This window comes from Silene latifolia, chromosome X, assembly GCF_048544455.1.
Source record: "Silene latifolia isolate original U9 population chromosome X, ASM4854445v1, whole genome shotgun sequence".
Taxonomy (NCBI): Eukaryota; Viridiplantae; Streptophyta; class Magnoliopsida; order Caryophyllales; family Caryophyllaceae; genus Silene; species Silene latifolia.
In genome coordinates, this window is record NC_133537.1 from 271,657,467 (window position 1) to 271,674,074 (window position 16,608).

Consider the following 16,608-nt stretch of genomic DNA (forward strand, 5'->3'; position numbering starts at 1 on the left):
ACCGAAGAAGCAAGTTGAGGATGAAGTTGTGAGAGCTAGTGAGAATGAAGTTGTGGTGCAAGAAGGGGAATCATCAAAAGAAGAAAGTTCAAAGAAAAATGAAGACAAAGCCAAAGAAAAGGAGCCCATTGTGATTAGACTTCCTTTTCCAAGTCGTCAAGCCAAACCCAAATTTGATGATCAACTTGGGAAGTTCATGGAGATTGTGAAGAACTTAGAAGTCTCAATTCCTTTCACGGAATTAATCAATCACGTTCCGGCCTATGCAAAGTACATGAAAGATATCCTCACAAAGAAGAAGTCGATCCGGAAACTTGAGACTATCGCCTTCACTAAGGTGAGTAGTGCAATACTTCAAGGGAGTTCACCTCCAAAGTTAAAGGATCCGGGAAGCTTCTCAATACCGTGTACCATTGGCGACACAACGATCAACAAAGCCTTATGTGATCTAGGGGCTAGTGTGAGTGTCATGCCGTACTCGGTAAGTAAAAGGTTGGGAATGGGAGAGCTTAAATGCACCAATATCACTCTTCAAATGGCCGATAGATCGACGAAGACACCATTAGGGATATGGGAAGATGTCCCCGTGCGAATTGGGAAGTTTTTCATCCCGGTGGACTTTGTCATTGTTGATATGGAGGAAGATTCCAACATTCCAATCATCTTAGGAAGACCTTTCCTACACACCGCGGGTGCGGTGATCGATGTGAAACATGGAGAGCTCACTCTAGAAGTGGGAGATGAAAGCATATTGTTGCACTAAAAACCATTCGCTAAGTCCATGGTGAGGACATGAGCGACAAATACCTTTGAACCGCTCCCAAGCTTCATACAAAGATTCTTCATCCCTTTGTTTAAAACCCGTAATTTGAGCTCTTAGCATATTGGTCTTTTCCGGTGGGTAGAATTTTTTGTAGAAAGCTAGAGCTAGCTTCTTCCAAGAATCTATTCCAAGGGTGGCCTTATCAAGGCCCTTCAACCATTGCTTTGCGGTGCCGATTAACGAAAAAGGAAATAAGACCCATCTTATTTGGTCTTGAGTCACGCCCGTTTGAGAGATAGCTTCACAATAATCGCAAAAGGTTTCCATATGAGAATGAGGGTCCTCACTAGGCATTCCCCCGAATTGGCTCCTCTCAACTAGTTGGATGAAGGCGGACTTGGCAATAAAGTTTCCGGTAAGATGTTGTGGGGTAGGAGTACCATTTGGTAAATCCTCCTCGGTGGGTATAGAGTGTGACGAGAATTTAGGCATTGTAGGTGGATTTTGTGTGGTATTGTTTAATGGGTTTTCTTCTCCTTCTATTGCGAAAGGATTGACAAACTCACTAGTGGGTTGAACAACTTCACCAACACCTCCCAAATTCCTCCTAACAAGTCTCCTATTATTCGTCAAGGTTCTTTCGATTTCACGGTCAAAAGGTAACAAATCTCTTTGTAACCTTCTAGACATGCAAAATATCAAACAACTCGAAAACAATTAGAACAATCCTTGAGGAGTTTTACTTCCCCAAGGTGAAAAAGACACAACTAAAAACAATAAAAGAAATCTTAAATCAATTAAACACCGTCCCCGGCAACGGCGCCATTTTTGATCGAGTCCATTTCGTTTCACAAATTAAGCATATGTGGTCGTTGGTCAATGGTCGATACAAAACACAATTTATACTTCACAAACAACTCTACAATTAGTAAAGAGGCAAGTAAAGGTCGGATCCCAAGGGACGGGTATTGAAATGAAGATTCTATTGTAACTAGTGGTGTCTAGGGGTGTCACAAATTGGGTTGATGTAGAAGGTTACTAAACTAAGATAGCAATGAAAATAAACTAACAAGGTAAATAAAATAAGGGGTGTAAACAATTGATTAAAAGCACTAGGGTGTCATGGGTTCATAGGGGAATCATGGGATATGATCATACAAACATGTTCTCAAATTATAAGCAAGCAATTATTGTTGTGATGGATTGAGTTGGGTTATATCTTACAATCCTAGGAAAGTTTGGGTCCGGAGCCGAATCTCTTGGATTGTACAACACCTACAAGTCGACTTAATCTTCCCTACTTAACACATGCATGGTCTAACAAGACTCGAGTTGGGTTATGTCTTACAAGTCTCATTGAAAAGATAGGTGATGATAGTAAATGCAAGGATTCATAGGCTTAGCATTTCATCAAATATAACATGTGCATGTATTAAGATCAAAACAAGCAAGCAAATAAGATATGAAAGCATATTAATTTAAGCATGAATCATTCCCCATGTTGGTTTCCCCTAATCACCCATTAAACCCTAGCTAAGAGACTACTCACTCATTATCATATTGATCATGCTAGAAAGGTTGTCAATCATACTAACATAATGAAACATGATGAATAAATGAAAGTAATTAGCAATAATTAAAAAGGGATTAAGAGATTATACCTACTAATGATTCCAATAATAAAGCAAGAATAATAGAAGTACTTGAATCCTAGATTGAGAGGTTGTCAATCTCCCAATAATAACCCAAATAATCTTCAATTACCCAAAATAAAGTAAGAACAAGAGAGAGATTAAAGAACTAAAACTTGGATTAAAACTTGATTAATATTTGATTACAATATTGAAGAGAGATTTGATTGATATTAACTACACTAATTATTGATAAGAAGAACATGCCCCTCTAATTAGACTAATGGGGTATTTATAGTGAAAATTAGGGAGGATGCATTAGGGTTAACTAAGGGCTAAACTAGTAATTACACTTTTTAAGTTGAGCAAGGAGACTCCGGGATTCTCCGAGAGAAGGGCTTCTCTTATCGTTGCTAGAAGAATGAAAATGGAGATTACCTGGACTGCAAACATGGAAGATCCTGATTTGTAAGATCATCACTAATTCTCTTCCGGTGGGCTGGGAATTTGTTAAACGAAATATGGGACGAGACGCATCTTGCCCCCTTTGCCATAAGGAGAGTCGGGAGATGGAGACCATTGATCACCTTTTTCGGGACTGCGCCTTCGTCTCTAGGATTTGGGCAAGTTCACCATTAGGTATTTCCACCTCGCATTTACCAAATACTCATGTGGGTGACTGGATCATTAACTGGATTTGATATCTCAGTCAACTGGAGGGGAGTAAGTCTCGTATTATTCTTTTCTTGGCTGTTGTTGTGTGTATCTGGAATTGTAGAAACGGGGTTATTTTTAGAGGGGTGGAGGTCAACCCCTATAGCTTTTTCATTTTCTACAACCATTTGGTATCTTTGGTATTAAAGCTCTGAAGGAGGATGATGGTGGAAAAGAGGATAAAACTATGGGATCTTGTCAAACTGAGCAGGAATTGGAGAATGACCTTGTCATGATTAAGGAAGGAAGACCCATCTATGGAGTGGACAACTTTGGCTCTTGTACAATGACGAGGGTTAAGGTTGATGCGAGTTGGGATAAATCTGGTAAGGCTGGTATTGGATGGATTGCGGTTCAGGAAGGTGGTGGGAGATGTTTTGAAGGAAGCTTGAAGTGTCGAGCGGAATCACCTCTTCAAGCGGAAACCCTAGGGGTAAAAGAGGTTATTCTTTGGGCCAGAGGATGTGGCATTCTTCACCTAGAGATATCTTCCGATTGCCTTCAACACATTCTTCAATGGGCTGGAAAGGAGGATCAGCATTATCAGATTAAAGGAATCCTGGATGATATTGGGTCTTTATATACTTATTTTCATTGTCTGCGTCTTAGCTATGTTTGCAGGGTTTCGAACGGGGACGCCCACCGTCTCGCTAGGCGGGCATTACAAGCTGTGTAGGAACCTTCCTTGCCACTTGCCAAAAAAAAAAAAAAATAGTCTTGCAACATTTAAAATGACTATACTTAACCTTTGTAGTCTTGTAATACATTGATCAAACATCATCAATCTTAGGTTTTGACGGTTGTATAGGGCGCGTGAAGATGGAAAACGAACAAGTGAAAGCATGGGCTATGGCACAAAACATTGTAGTGAGTATTGATCTTGTTGAGGCTGCCAAAACTCATCTGAAATTCTTTGATGCGGTGGAACACCGTAATCGTTTCCTGTTCGAAGATCATGCCTTACAAAGGGCTGTCTACAGGTAACATGCCCTTGACTTGCTCTACAACCTCCATCATGCAGTATTATAATTTAAAAAGGAAAAATGCGTCTTGTATTATAAAGAATCAATTGATTGTTAGAGTTAATATTATTATCGATATTTGAAGGCAATGTTGCATATTTCAGGTACAATGCATTCTGGCTTCCTTTGCTAGCTAAACATGAGGATAACCCTGTTTCTGAAGAGTCATTGGTTGTTCCTCTTGACTGTGAATTGATATGGCACTGCCATAAGTTAAACCCGGTAAAGTTCGAACTTTAGACTAATATTTTCTTAACACCTTTCCTTCCAAATTGGAAAACAATAATTTTGTTTAAAACAGTTTTACATAAATATTATTGCAAAACCAGTGATATTTTACCAAAAATACCTCATTAAAATAACTTGCACTAAACGTCACTTTTCCACGATAAGGGCATCAAAGTCGGTTTTACATTGTTTTATTATTTAACCTTTTAACGTGAGCCTTACTCATAACAAAAATGGGTTTATTATTTCTTTAGATTTCATTTACACTGGTACATCTATGTTATAGGTTAGGTACAAATTCGATTGTGAGAAGTTGTTTGGAAGAATTCTTACCAATCACAAAGTAATGTCATCCATACAAGCGACATCGAAGAGCACAAGTGAGGAAATATGGAGCAAACTGTACCCTGAGGAACTTTATGAGCTTGACTTAGAAAGACCCTTTTCAGAAGATACTTTGCAGAAAAGTTCACAAACTCAAAAATTTACTAATTATGATCTGATTGCTGCTGTTAAACGACATACTGGTTTCACTTATCAGGTAATATAAGCTTTGTCAAGTATTTAGTCTTCTTTTACTTGTTAAATTATAATAGATACCAGATAGAAAAAATCATCTTTGAATTCTAAATTTTTAATATCAAATATAATAAGAATCTGGAAGATTTAACATACAAATAATTGTATTTGCGAAAGTTTGGTTATATAAACGTTTATTGACAGGCATGCCGGCCACACATGTCTGACGAACTCTTTCTCAGCAAAGCAGCAACTAGATATAAAGGATTTCTTTATATCATTAAGACAAACAGGAAAACGGGTCTGCAAAGTTTCGGTGTCCCCACTTACGATGTTGATATGATGTGGCACACCAACTATACCCGGATTCTTACTGTAAAGACATGAAAGAATTGATAGGTGGTGTGCTTCCACACATTGACTCTGACCTAGATAAATCAAAAGGGAGTAGAGTAGACACTGGATTTACCGAAACTACCCGACAATGGGAACAAACCTTTGGGTTCAGCTATTGGAAGGCTAGTGCAATGAGTAGAGGAGATGTCCCTACTCCAATTACGCGAGTTCCCTATATAAGCTCAATGGTGACGCTAAGAAATTCCACAAGACTGAAAAGTTTGCTCAACAAATACATTTTACAACTGTGGAGGCTATGGAGGTAACAATGATTTTTCGCCAACCTTATATTTATCTTCGGAGTTTAGAACATTCGAGCATTTCGATTGTCCTTGTGGCTTCATTTACATGCAAAAAATAAACAAAAAGTTGATCCTTGTTACACATTTCGAAATGCTAGATTGATATCTATTTATCTAGTCATAAATTTTGGTAGATAAAAGTTGTAATCATGTTATGGAATAATAACTTGTAGTTTTCATTAATAGGTATTATTAGAGTTTGTTGATATCAAGAACTTACCAGATGAGCGCAAAGAAAACCTCCTTATTGGTATTAGTAAGAAACAATCCGATACACTTTTCAAAACCAAGAGATGGTTGGGTATATCATCAGCTTCTAAGGATAAACTATTTGCCTATTTTGAGTGTGAGCCAGCAGGAGAGTTTCTCCTTCAACTCATGTCCTATTCTTCTACCTCCGATGAGCTGAAACCAAAGAGATCATTGAAGCTACTTGGTTCCTGCACTATTTCTTTAGAAGATATGTTTGCTTCCCGATCTCAACTTTGGACAAATAAATGGCTTTCACTTGATCTTGTCTCTGGCGTTGGAAATTCTGAGCCAGTACTCCTTCATGTATCTATGTCGTTTTCTCCTCCAATGCGTGCACCTGAAGTGTTTCAACTAACGAGTAGTCAGCATGTAAAACCTGATTTGTTGAGACCAGAATCATAGATTGTAGCGGGAAAAAAGGTTTTTAGTCTTCAGAAAAGGTAATCTTACTTTTATTTCAATTGGGAAGACAACTAATACTCAGCTTGAATATGATGATCCATATAAAGAGAGAAAGATTTGAATATCTTGAAATTATTTACTGTATTTAGGAATATAATCAAGGATGCTATCAAAGGCCCTTCTAATTTGTCGACAGAGGTGTATTACATCACCGACTCTGGTGAAAAGCATGCACTGGTCGAATATTATGAAAATGATTGGACCGTGAAAGGAACACGTGGTTCGTTCAAGCTTCAAAAAAGCTCCATGAATGACGATAGTCTCTTTGAGCTTGCCGGTTACAATAAGATAGTAAGGACTTCTTACATTTTTTTAATTCATTAGTATCTATTGTGGAATAAAATCTTATATCATAACTCCCTAGAACGACACAAATTTTTTTCATCGAATTTCTACAGGTGAAACTATAACTATTTCTTGGAAGAAGGCTGCAGCCTGGACCTAAGCAATCTAACAATGAAAAATCAGAACAAGATTTCAAGACTATGGTTGAATTCTCTACCCTTATGGGCGAGCCGTAGGGCTAATCAATTCAAAGTCACGAACTATCAAGGTTTGTCTTCATTTGGAACCCCAAGTAAAATATTGTTTCCTTTTACTTCATTTTTATCATTATTCTTATCATACTTTGTTTACACAGGCCACTGATAGTCCTTCCTAGCATTGCTTTAGCATTCATAGTGTCCGAAAATGTTACAGGAGAGCAAAGTGGTTTCGACATTGATGGAGAAGAGAATGTTAATGCAAAAGGATCTTTTTGTTGTGGTATGTGTGCTGATACCGTTGATGAAAAGGTCAATGCTAAAGGATCGGTATGCTGTGGTATTAGTTGTGACACAAGTATGAATATAGTTATGAAGTTAGCTCAAACCGAGAAATTAGGGAACGGAACTCAATGCATAGGGCAGTGTACTAATTGTGGTGACATGGACATGCTGAAAGGTGCTGACTGTATGGACAGGGTAAAAGGTGTTGACTGTATGGACAAGGTTAAAGGTGCTGATTGTATGGACATGGTGAAAGGTGCTGATTGTATGGACATGGTGAAAGGTGCTGATTGTATGGACATGGTAAAAGCAGCCAAAGGGAACGGAGCCCAATGTATTGGCCAATGTACTAATTGTGGTGACATGAACCTTGTGAAAGGTGCTGATTGTATGGACATGGTGAACGTTGCTAAGCCGGGAATAGGTGAATGTGATGGTACTGCTGCAATCATTGGGTATGCATAATCGAGATTTAGCACTTTGTTGCTAATATCAGTTTCTGGCAATGTTTAAGAATAAGTCTAGTTATGTTTAAGATAAGTTTGGAAATGTTTAAGAATAAGGTTGTAATGAATAAAAGTCATCTTACTAATTCACGTGTGCTATTCTCAGTTCCGAAACGATATTTTATTTTTGTTCATATGTTCTACTCCTTTTGACTCGGGCGTTTGTTTTCCTTTGCGGAGAGAGGATGAGATCATTTGTAGTTATTATTATTGCTGAATAACAAGTGGACAATAATGGATGTTCAAGATCAAATTACCCATTAGAAGCATGCCTAAAATAAAAATATAAATGAAAATGAATTAAACACCTAAAAATGGAATAGGTAAATAAATGACTGGAAGGAAGGGAGTGTAATTTACCGTTAGTTGTGAATTGTTTGATGCCCAAATTTGTGGAGTCCACATACCCACATATGGGCTTCGAGAACCTTATGATTTGAAGGTTAAACGAAAACAAATTCTTGGGTGACATCCAAGTACTGAAACACATATTCTACATATTCACAATTTGTAGACAAACCATTAACTTTTATAATTAATTGGAAATCGCCGACGTATTTTAACGATTCAAAGTGGACTGATTTTTATAAATTTCTATTTCAATTTGTTATCTAATATGTTGACTAATTTCAAATCTTATTTTTGTAACCGCCAAAATATTTCAAAGATTGTGTTAAGTTAGAAAGATTAAATGTTATCGTATAGAATAAAAAATGGTATATTATGCGGTGAAATATGTTATTGCGGCATGTGAGAACTGCTAAGAATTGTGAATTAAGTACGAAAAAGCTTGAATTAACTACTTGTATAGAAACTGCTTGAAAAACATGATATCGAATTGAGACGCATACTTATAATTTGGCTCGAAAGTAGTTCAAGAACAATTAATGATAAGATAGGATTCCAATATTAACTAAAATGGGTTTGTGGTCAAGGTGTTGTAATAATTTATAACACGATGATTCCATAAGAAATCTACTGTATTATTTAGGAATAGCAGGTTTAGGGAAATGACTTGTTGATAGGGATAACAACTACGAATAAAGGAAATATGTGTTAGTGTAGTTGTAATGGTTATGTTTGCAATAATATGGGGGTAACAATGGCTGTAAGAATGTTGAAATATGCAATAGAGGCAATATGTATAATTTGAATCTATGTTGGTTGATTCTTTCTTTGGATGAATTTGGCGATACGTTAATAGAGAGACGCGACTTCATAGAATACGGTTGTGGGTTCTCGATTATTATTAACATGGAATTACTTGGGGGCAATGATTATAATATTGTTACATGTGTGATTTGTTTAGGATAAATTCTTATTTAAGGCGGATATACCCGTCTTAACGGGTTAAATATACTCATGTGGGACGTAGAGCTGACAAAAGTTGTCCCGGCTCGAAGAACCGACCCGACTTATCCGAGAACCGGCCCGGTAAACCCCCGAACATTTGCTTAATCGTAACCGACCTGAACCGACCCGAAGGTTAACCGATAAACTTATAGAACTCGAAATGAGAGGACCCGAACCGACTTGACTTGTGAATCGACTCGAACTGAGCTAAAACCTGATTCACTGCTAACTCGATTTGACCCGAAGTGACGAAGCTAAGACTAGGCCCACTGGGCCATGGCCCGGGTAAGAATATTTAAAAATTTTAGAGTACGTATAGCTATGTAGAGAGTGTAATGGAGATGGTAAGTTTGTAGGGGCACATGGCTTAGTTTTTGAAGTCAGTTGTTCGACCTTTTTTTTTTTTTTTTTTTTTCTTTTGGTAAATTCCACATTATCCGTAGATTGTATGATCATTACTCATTGTAATATGTGTAAGATCATCTCGCTGATCATTATTCAGTTGCAAGATTGTAAGAACATTGTTCAGTTGTTCGATCTCTATTTGTGTGTAAAATTTCTCCCATAGTTGCAAGATTGTAAGTATTAGTTTAAGATCTTAATTAGACTCCTCTAATGATGAACTAAATTACTAATTAACTTAGTTTAACATGATCTTAATTAGATGCATGCAATCTATATGCTAAATAAAAGAGAGTTATAATTTCCTCACATTGAGTATTATGGCAAATTAGCAACCGCACTCCTCAATCAAATTGAGGTTCTTGAGCTGCAAAATAACTTAGGGATGATCCTCCCTCACCCCTAGCTCCAAAGCTATGGAAGCCTCCTTTTGATGCAAATCCAAGACTTTAGCCAAATAATCGTAAAATTACTAACTAGATAATTTTAGAATTTATTACACTAATACAACAAATATTATTACTATGATAATATTTGATGATTAATAATATATGTGAATTTGTTTAGGTTTTGATGTTGAACATTAAGAAGAAAACTAGAACAATTTTATTATTTCTTCTTTTCTCTTTACACGGCTCCAAGGGATTTTTGGGACAATTTTTACGCACTAAAAATTAATTCCAAATGTAGTGTGCATGTAGGGTAGGCAATAGGTCTTGGTATAGACGGGTGGGGTGAACAGACAGGTAAAGACCTCTAATAAAATGGGTAGTGGGGACAAGGTGGGGTACCCCCATATGCTTCCCACTTTATGGCAAATGGGTATTTTGTGAGGGAAAATGGTATCCGTCTATACGTGTAGACGGATAGTGTCCGTCTATAGAATTTGTGGTAGGGTATATATAGCTAATTGAAAAGTAAACAATTGGTATAGAGTATAGACAACCCATGTGGTTTGGTAAAAAAATAGTCACCAAAATTGTTGACTATAAGTCATCTTGTCGGCACATATCAGGGCATCAACAATAGAGGTTTGTCAACAAAGGTTTGTGTAATTTTTAGAGGTTTGTTGACAAACCTCTCTATTGTTGGAGATGGGGTTTGAGGTTCATCTATAGGAATGGTTACACATTTGTATACGGGTTTGTTGATTGACATGGCAAGTGGTCCCCTAAAAGTTAGTATATTTTTATTCTCCAACAACATATATATGAGGGGAAAAAAATGGGTAATTTTATGTGGGTCCTAAGATATGAACCTTGAAAAGGTTTGTCTATTGTTGTATATGGGTTTGTTATTGAAGAGGTTTGTTAAATTGATGATGTGTCATGTGACAAACCTCTTTAGAGGTTCATCTATTGTGGATGCCCTCAGATGATGTCTTATTTTAATTTTCAATATTTGTCCTATAAATACTTATAAATCCTATATTTAATTATCTTATAGATAAAATAATTAAATAATAATTTTATTATTCAACATTTAAATAATTAAAATTGATGACTAATATACACTTAAGGTTTAAGTGATATTTGATTATTTTATCAATAAAAAATATATCTTATAAAATTCAATTAGCTAATTTTACAACTCCTTGAAGAAATTATTAACTAAATACCTTTGCATCACAATATATACATCTACCTCAAACATTTAGTAGATTAACCTTTTAATTACTAAATACCATCTTATTTAATCATATTAATATAAGACATAAAATTTATTAGTCAATTATCATATAATCGAATAATAAATTCACTTGGCCAGAGTTCCAGACTTGTCTCAAAACACAAATTCACTCGACTAACTATTAGTCTTATTATTCTAGAAGCTAATTAAATTGTATATTATACAAATAATTACTTTTTCATTTGGGCTTCATACTATAGGTGCGACCGAAGGGGATCAGTTGAACATCGTCGTCATATGACAGTAACATCTAACTCTAATCGGCTGAAAGTTACCGATATATGTTGATCAACTGACGAGTATAAAATAAATATTATATCTCAAATATTCCTTTTATGAGATTTTTTATTTAGACGCAATATTGTGGAGGACACCTACTCCAACAATAAGATCGTCTCTTTATTTGGGCCTTATCAATATTTTCAACCAAAATAGTAATAAAATGATCATTTTAACTTGTATATATTTATCACTTTTAATAATATAAAAAGAATATAATTATTGGAAGTAAAATGATCGCCGCCATACTAGGAAGTAGATGTTGTAGCCTTGTAAGTGTGGAAAGATGGGTCACAAGCCCCTGACTTGCAGGGCATTTATGAGTAATCAAGATAGGAGTTATGGAAATGGAAATAGAGGTTATGGAGTGGGAAATAAAGGGATTTATCAAACCCCAATGTAAAGTATTGGAAGTAACAAGAATCCGGGACAGTGGAGTAACCAGAGAAGCTACAACAATAGACAAGGCAATGGAGGTGACCAGAGTAATGACGGAAAGTCAAATGGAGCAGCTACTACAGTGCAAGGGAACGGAGAGAAGCATAATTAGGAGTTGTTTGATTCACTACTTAGGAATGGAATGGATTGGAATGAGAAACCATAGGAGTATGGGGTTCTAATTCCATACCTTCCAAAACATGTTTGGTTCATTAGAAAAATAAACATGAAGGATTGGAGTTTGAATCCATGGAGATGAGGTGAGTATGGGATTCCAAGGGGTTGGGGTGGAATGAGAATCCATCAGGATTCTAACTCCATTCCAAAATATACCAACCAAACACTAAAATGACTAGAATCCATTCCATTGCATTCCAAACCTCCCAACCAAACACCTCCTTATTATATTTGAGAAGATTAATGTTTTATTTTCCCATTTGTGGGCATTTAAGATACTAGTCGAGTTTAATAACGTATTTATGAGAAAATTTCGGGACGAAGTTTGTTTTTAGTAGGGTATAATGTGATACTACTAAAAGTTTCACGTTTTAGTATAACTTTGCTTATGTGTGCCTAATACGATTGGGGTTATCCTTACTTTTTATATTAGTAATGATGGTATTTCTTGTGGTCTGAATGGTGTTTCTTTTAGTAGTTGGATGAACTTTGGGGACGAAGTTCTTTTTAAGGAGGGAAGACTGTAATACCCCGTAGTTTAAGGTTTGGTTTGTAGTTAGTCAGACGGTGGGAAAATATTAAATTGTGCTTTTAAAATATATTTTATAAATAATACTTCCTTTGTCCCGGTCATTTATTGTCCTTTTCTATATTAGGGTGTCTCAGTGAGTTGTTGTCTTTTCTATTTTAAGAATGAACTTGATGAACAATTTGACCATTCACACTCAATTTGTTCCACTTGTCACATAGTAATTGACCCATTCCTCTTTCCTTGGTCATTGTGACAAAATCAAAGGACAACAATTGACCGGGACGGAGGGAGTATTTTAAATGGTCGGTATTTATAATTAGTGATTATGTTACGAGACGAAGATAGATAATAAAATAATGGATCAGTCGGGATGATAAGCTAGCCGTAAATTATGGGCTCGATTATGAATTAGTATAATACAATAATAATAGTAGTGTGTAATATAATTGGTAATTAAATAGAGTATAATATAGTTTCCTAATACCTTTCTTATAAGCTACCTTCTACTAGTATAAAAGCAAGACTAGACCTACCCTATAATTTTTATTTCCTTTATTTCGTAGTTTATTTTCGCAGTACGATTTTTACTCATTATAGTACTTTTTACCCCAAACTTTCCATTTGTCTACCCTTAATTAAAAAGCCTACAAACATAATTCTCCCTACCTCTCTCTATTAATAAATACTTAACCTTCTTCCATTTCTTTTATTTTGACCGATAATTCGAATATAGAGAAGGGATTTAATTCATTAATCCATTATTAATAATTAAATTAACTCTTTGTTATTGTTTTATTTTTTAATTAGGGCTTATGTTAAAATTAATTAAGGGTTATTCATCAGTCGATTAGAAATTATATACGGCATTGTCTATAAGCTACTTATATGTCGCCAGAGACTATTGGAAAATATAATGAGATAATTATGTGTTATTTCAAACGTGATTATAACTTTACATTAAGAGATGTGAGCAACGTCTCTTTGCGTGATCAAGGCAACGGCTATTAGAGACATGGCTAGGGGATGCTGGTGGTGATGTTGGCGGTTCATTCGACCGTGGCGGTGTTATTGGTATTGTAGGTAGTTCGACGCGGAATCTCAGGATCAGAAGGGATAGGTTGGGTAGATCCCATGGCCGTTCGGCGGTGGTTTTTGTGTTGGTTGGTCGGTGCAAGTGGCCGCTGGTAGTGGTGCTATTGGTGGTTTACCCTTATTAGTAGTTTACGGTAGTAGTTTGTGTGATAGATTTATGCTTTTTTTCCTTCATCGTGCAGTACAATATTACCTAATAATGGGTTTGTTTTCCTTTTTTTTTTTTTTTTTTTTTTTTAATGAAGTACGTACTATTGTGTAGTACGCGTATAGTGCAATACTCGATTGTAGTACATAGACAACCAACCACCCTAAGTCACCCACCACTGCGCCAACCGCTGGTGACCCCCGCCCCCAACGACGACATGAGTAACCGGAAATAGGGTGATGTGAAACTAGAGAAGAATGGATGTATGAAATTAAAGAGAATACATTATAGAGAAATTAGAGAGATAAAATGGGAGAGCGAAATGTAAGGGGTATAATTGTCAACAGTGTACTGAGATGAGTAAAATGTGTACTGCGAAAATCAACACCCTTTTTATTTTTATTCACATAATCTCACAAGCATCACATAAAGGGTCAAAGAGAGAATAACAAGGAGAAACAAGAGAGGACTAGCATCTAAATAATTTTCTAGATCTAAAAGGTATGTTTTGCTAAAACCGTCTAATAATCTAATTCACCTTTTAATTGTATTTTTTACACCGTGGACCATAACCGAGACCTTGACCACCGTACGACTAACCGTGCCTCTGACTTTGACTAACCGTGACCACCCCTGACTGGTTGAGCATGGTGGTTTGACCATGGGACCGACTATGGTTGGTTGTTGGTAGTTGTATCCGTGACCCAAAAGACCTGGGTTTGGGTTAGGTCTGTTGATGGTGGTTTGTGGCGGGTCAAGGGAGTGTTGTGTGGTTGTCAGGGGCGGTTGTGGTGGTGCTTGGTGGTGAAAACCGAGTAGTGCTTAAGGGCTATTGGTGTTCGTTGTTGTTATTGCTAGGCTTCGATTCGTCCTACTTTGACCGAACTCGACCTGGGCGAGGGTCGCTACTGGTGGCTCCACCGTGGTTCAGAGGAGACCATAGTGGTGGCTATTGGTGGTATGTGGAGGTGTTGTTGTCTTGTGGTGTTGTCGAGTGGGTTGTTGTTGTTGTCCCTTGCTAGGGCTCGGGTTATGTGGCCATAAGGAGAGATGTTGGTGGAGTCGGTCAGAACCTTAACCACCGTGGCTGGGCAGGGTGTGTTGGTGGTCTACTGTGGTGTTGGAGGGACTGTATCGTGGCTGTGTTGTGGTGGTAGGCGGGTAATGGTTGATGTTGATACACGGTGTATACCGTGGGATGTTGGGGAGTGTTTGGTGACGATAATGGTGATGGATCTGGTATGGTTGCCGTGGCTGACCTAGGTGCGTCGAGGGCTAGCATTGTCGTGGCTAGGCCATGGTTATAGGTGGTGTTTGGGAGTGTTAAACACGGGTGGTTTAGAGGGATTAAAACGGGTTTGGCTTTGGTTTAAGACGGATTTTTATTTAGTAATTCCCGTATATTACAAGTAAGGGAACTTATATAATTGAGTTGATTGTGTAGTAAGTATAACTATTATAGTATTTGTTAAGTGACGGTTTCGTTGAAAGAATTCTCTTAAATCGGATTTTAGTTGCGTTTATTGGATCTTGCTTATCAGGTAGGATAACTACTCAACTCATCTTATCTTTGTTGGTTTGTGGAATTTATAAAAGGATTGTGGAATTGGATGGATTAATGGATGTGGATTATATATTTTTGTATTGTTTATTGTTGGATTATTTATATTGGCATTTCATTTGCATTGGATACATCAGCCTCGGGTCTGAGATGATATTTATATTGACATTGCAATTGTATTGGATACCTCAGTTTTATACTGGGATGATGGATACCTCAACTTTGTGTTGGGACGATGGATACTTCAACCTTTGGTTGGGATGATGAATACCCCGGGACAGGGATTGGCTGGATGAACAGGTGTTTCGGATGATGAGTGATAAGTGCATATTTACATACTTTTACCCCTTAGATTAGCTCCATTTTATATGTATTATGCACTACCTTTAGTGTTTATGAGCTAATATTTGCTTTCTAGTTCCATTTGTATGTTTTCTCATGTTTTGTAGGAAAATGAGCTAAAATGAGCCCAATTCTACTCAAGTACAAATACTAGAAGCATGAGCTAAACTAAAGAAGAGATGATGGACCAACATGGAAGATGTTCATGGACTTGCATGGATAAAATGATGGATTAATTTGAAGAATTACAAATGCAAAGTCAAGCCCATAATTCACAAGTCAACAAATGCCTAGGATGCTAAAGTCACATAGAGATCCTTACATTGCATTCAACCGGGTGATTAAAGGAGCATTAAGGCTTTACTTAGGATTCCTTGAGCATTAAACCAAGAATTGAAGAGAAAATTAAGAGTGTGCTTAGGATGCCATTTTGGATTCCTCTACAAATTTTACTCTCTTATTTTCTATATAAGGGGTGCTAATCACACACCTTTACACACCATCTTTCTACACACTTTTACATAGAAATTCTCTCTAAATTTAGTAGTTATTTTAGGTTAGCTCTTAGTTTAGTTTAGTTTAGATTTACTTTATGTTATTTACATTTCCTATTTACATTTCAAGTTATAAAACAATTTACATTTACAAGTTATTTATATTACAAGTATTGTTATTCCATCTCCATTTCCGTTTCCAATTGCAAGGTAATTTCTTATTCATATTTTCATTATGTTTTCATTTATCATTAGTTTAATTTACATTTCCACCATGTTAGAGTAGTTTCTTTTGTCTAGGGAATGAAGGGAGTCATGCATAAAAAGTATTTGTAAAATGTTAAATTAGGTTGATATAATATTGTCTAATTGTTTCTATCACATGTTTGCACCTTAATGTTTAATCTTTGTTTAAAGGCCTTATTCATTGATTAAGTTTGTTCATTCGTTCTAAAGTCGAGAGGCACAGAATTGAATTAGACTAAGCATGTGTAGTAGGACGACCTAGTCATGGACGAGAGTTTCTCTAGGACCCGGTC

General features: G+C 36.6%; 2 long non-coding RNA genes and 1 other non-coding gene across 3 annotated transcripts; 2 read left to right on the forward strand and 1 right to left on the reverse strand.

Moving 5' to 3' along the window:
- Positions 1-776: 776 nt before the first annotated feature.
- LOC141625530 (small nucleolar RNA R71) lies at positions 777-883 on the forward strand. Its single transcript, XR_012535304.1, has one exon. It is a non-coding gene; the product is annotated as a small nucleolar RNA R71 (small nucleolar RNA).
- Positions 884-5,021: 4,138 nt separating this feature from the next.
- LOC141616765 (uncharacterized) lies at positions 5,022-10,184 on the reverse strand. Its single transcript, XR_012531043.1, has 3 exons — positions 9,628-10,184; positions 5,796-6,164; positions 5,022-5,611 (listed from the first exon to the last, which is right to left on the reverse strand). It is a non-coding gene; the product is annotated as an uncharacterized LOC141616765 (long non-coding RNA).
- A 3,648-nt stretch (positions 10,185-13,832) lies between these two features.
- Positions 13,833-16,234, forward strand: LOC141616766 (uncharacterized). Its single transcript, XR_012531044.1, has 2 exons — positions 13,833-14,173; positions 15,683-16,234. It is a non-coding gene; the product is annotated as an uncharacterized LOC141616766 (long non-coding RNA).
- The last annotated feature ends 374 nt before the right edge of the window (positions 16,235-16,608 follow it).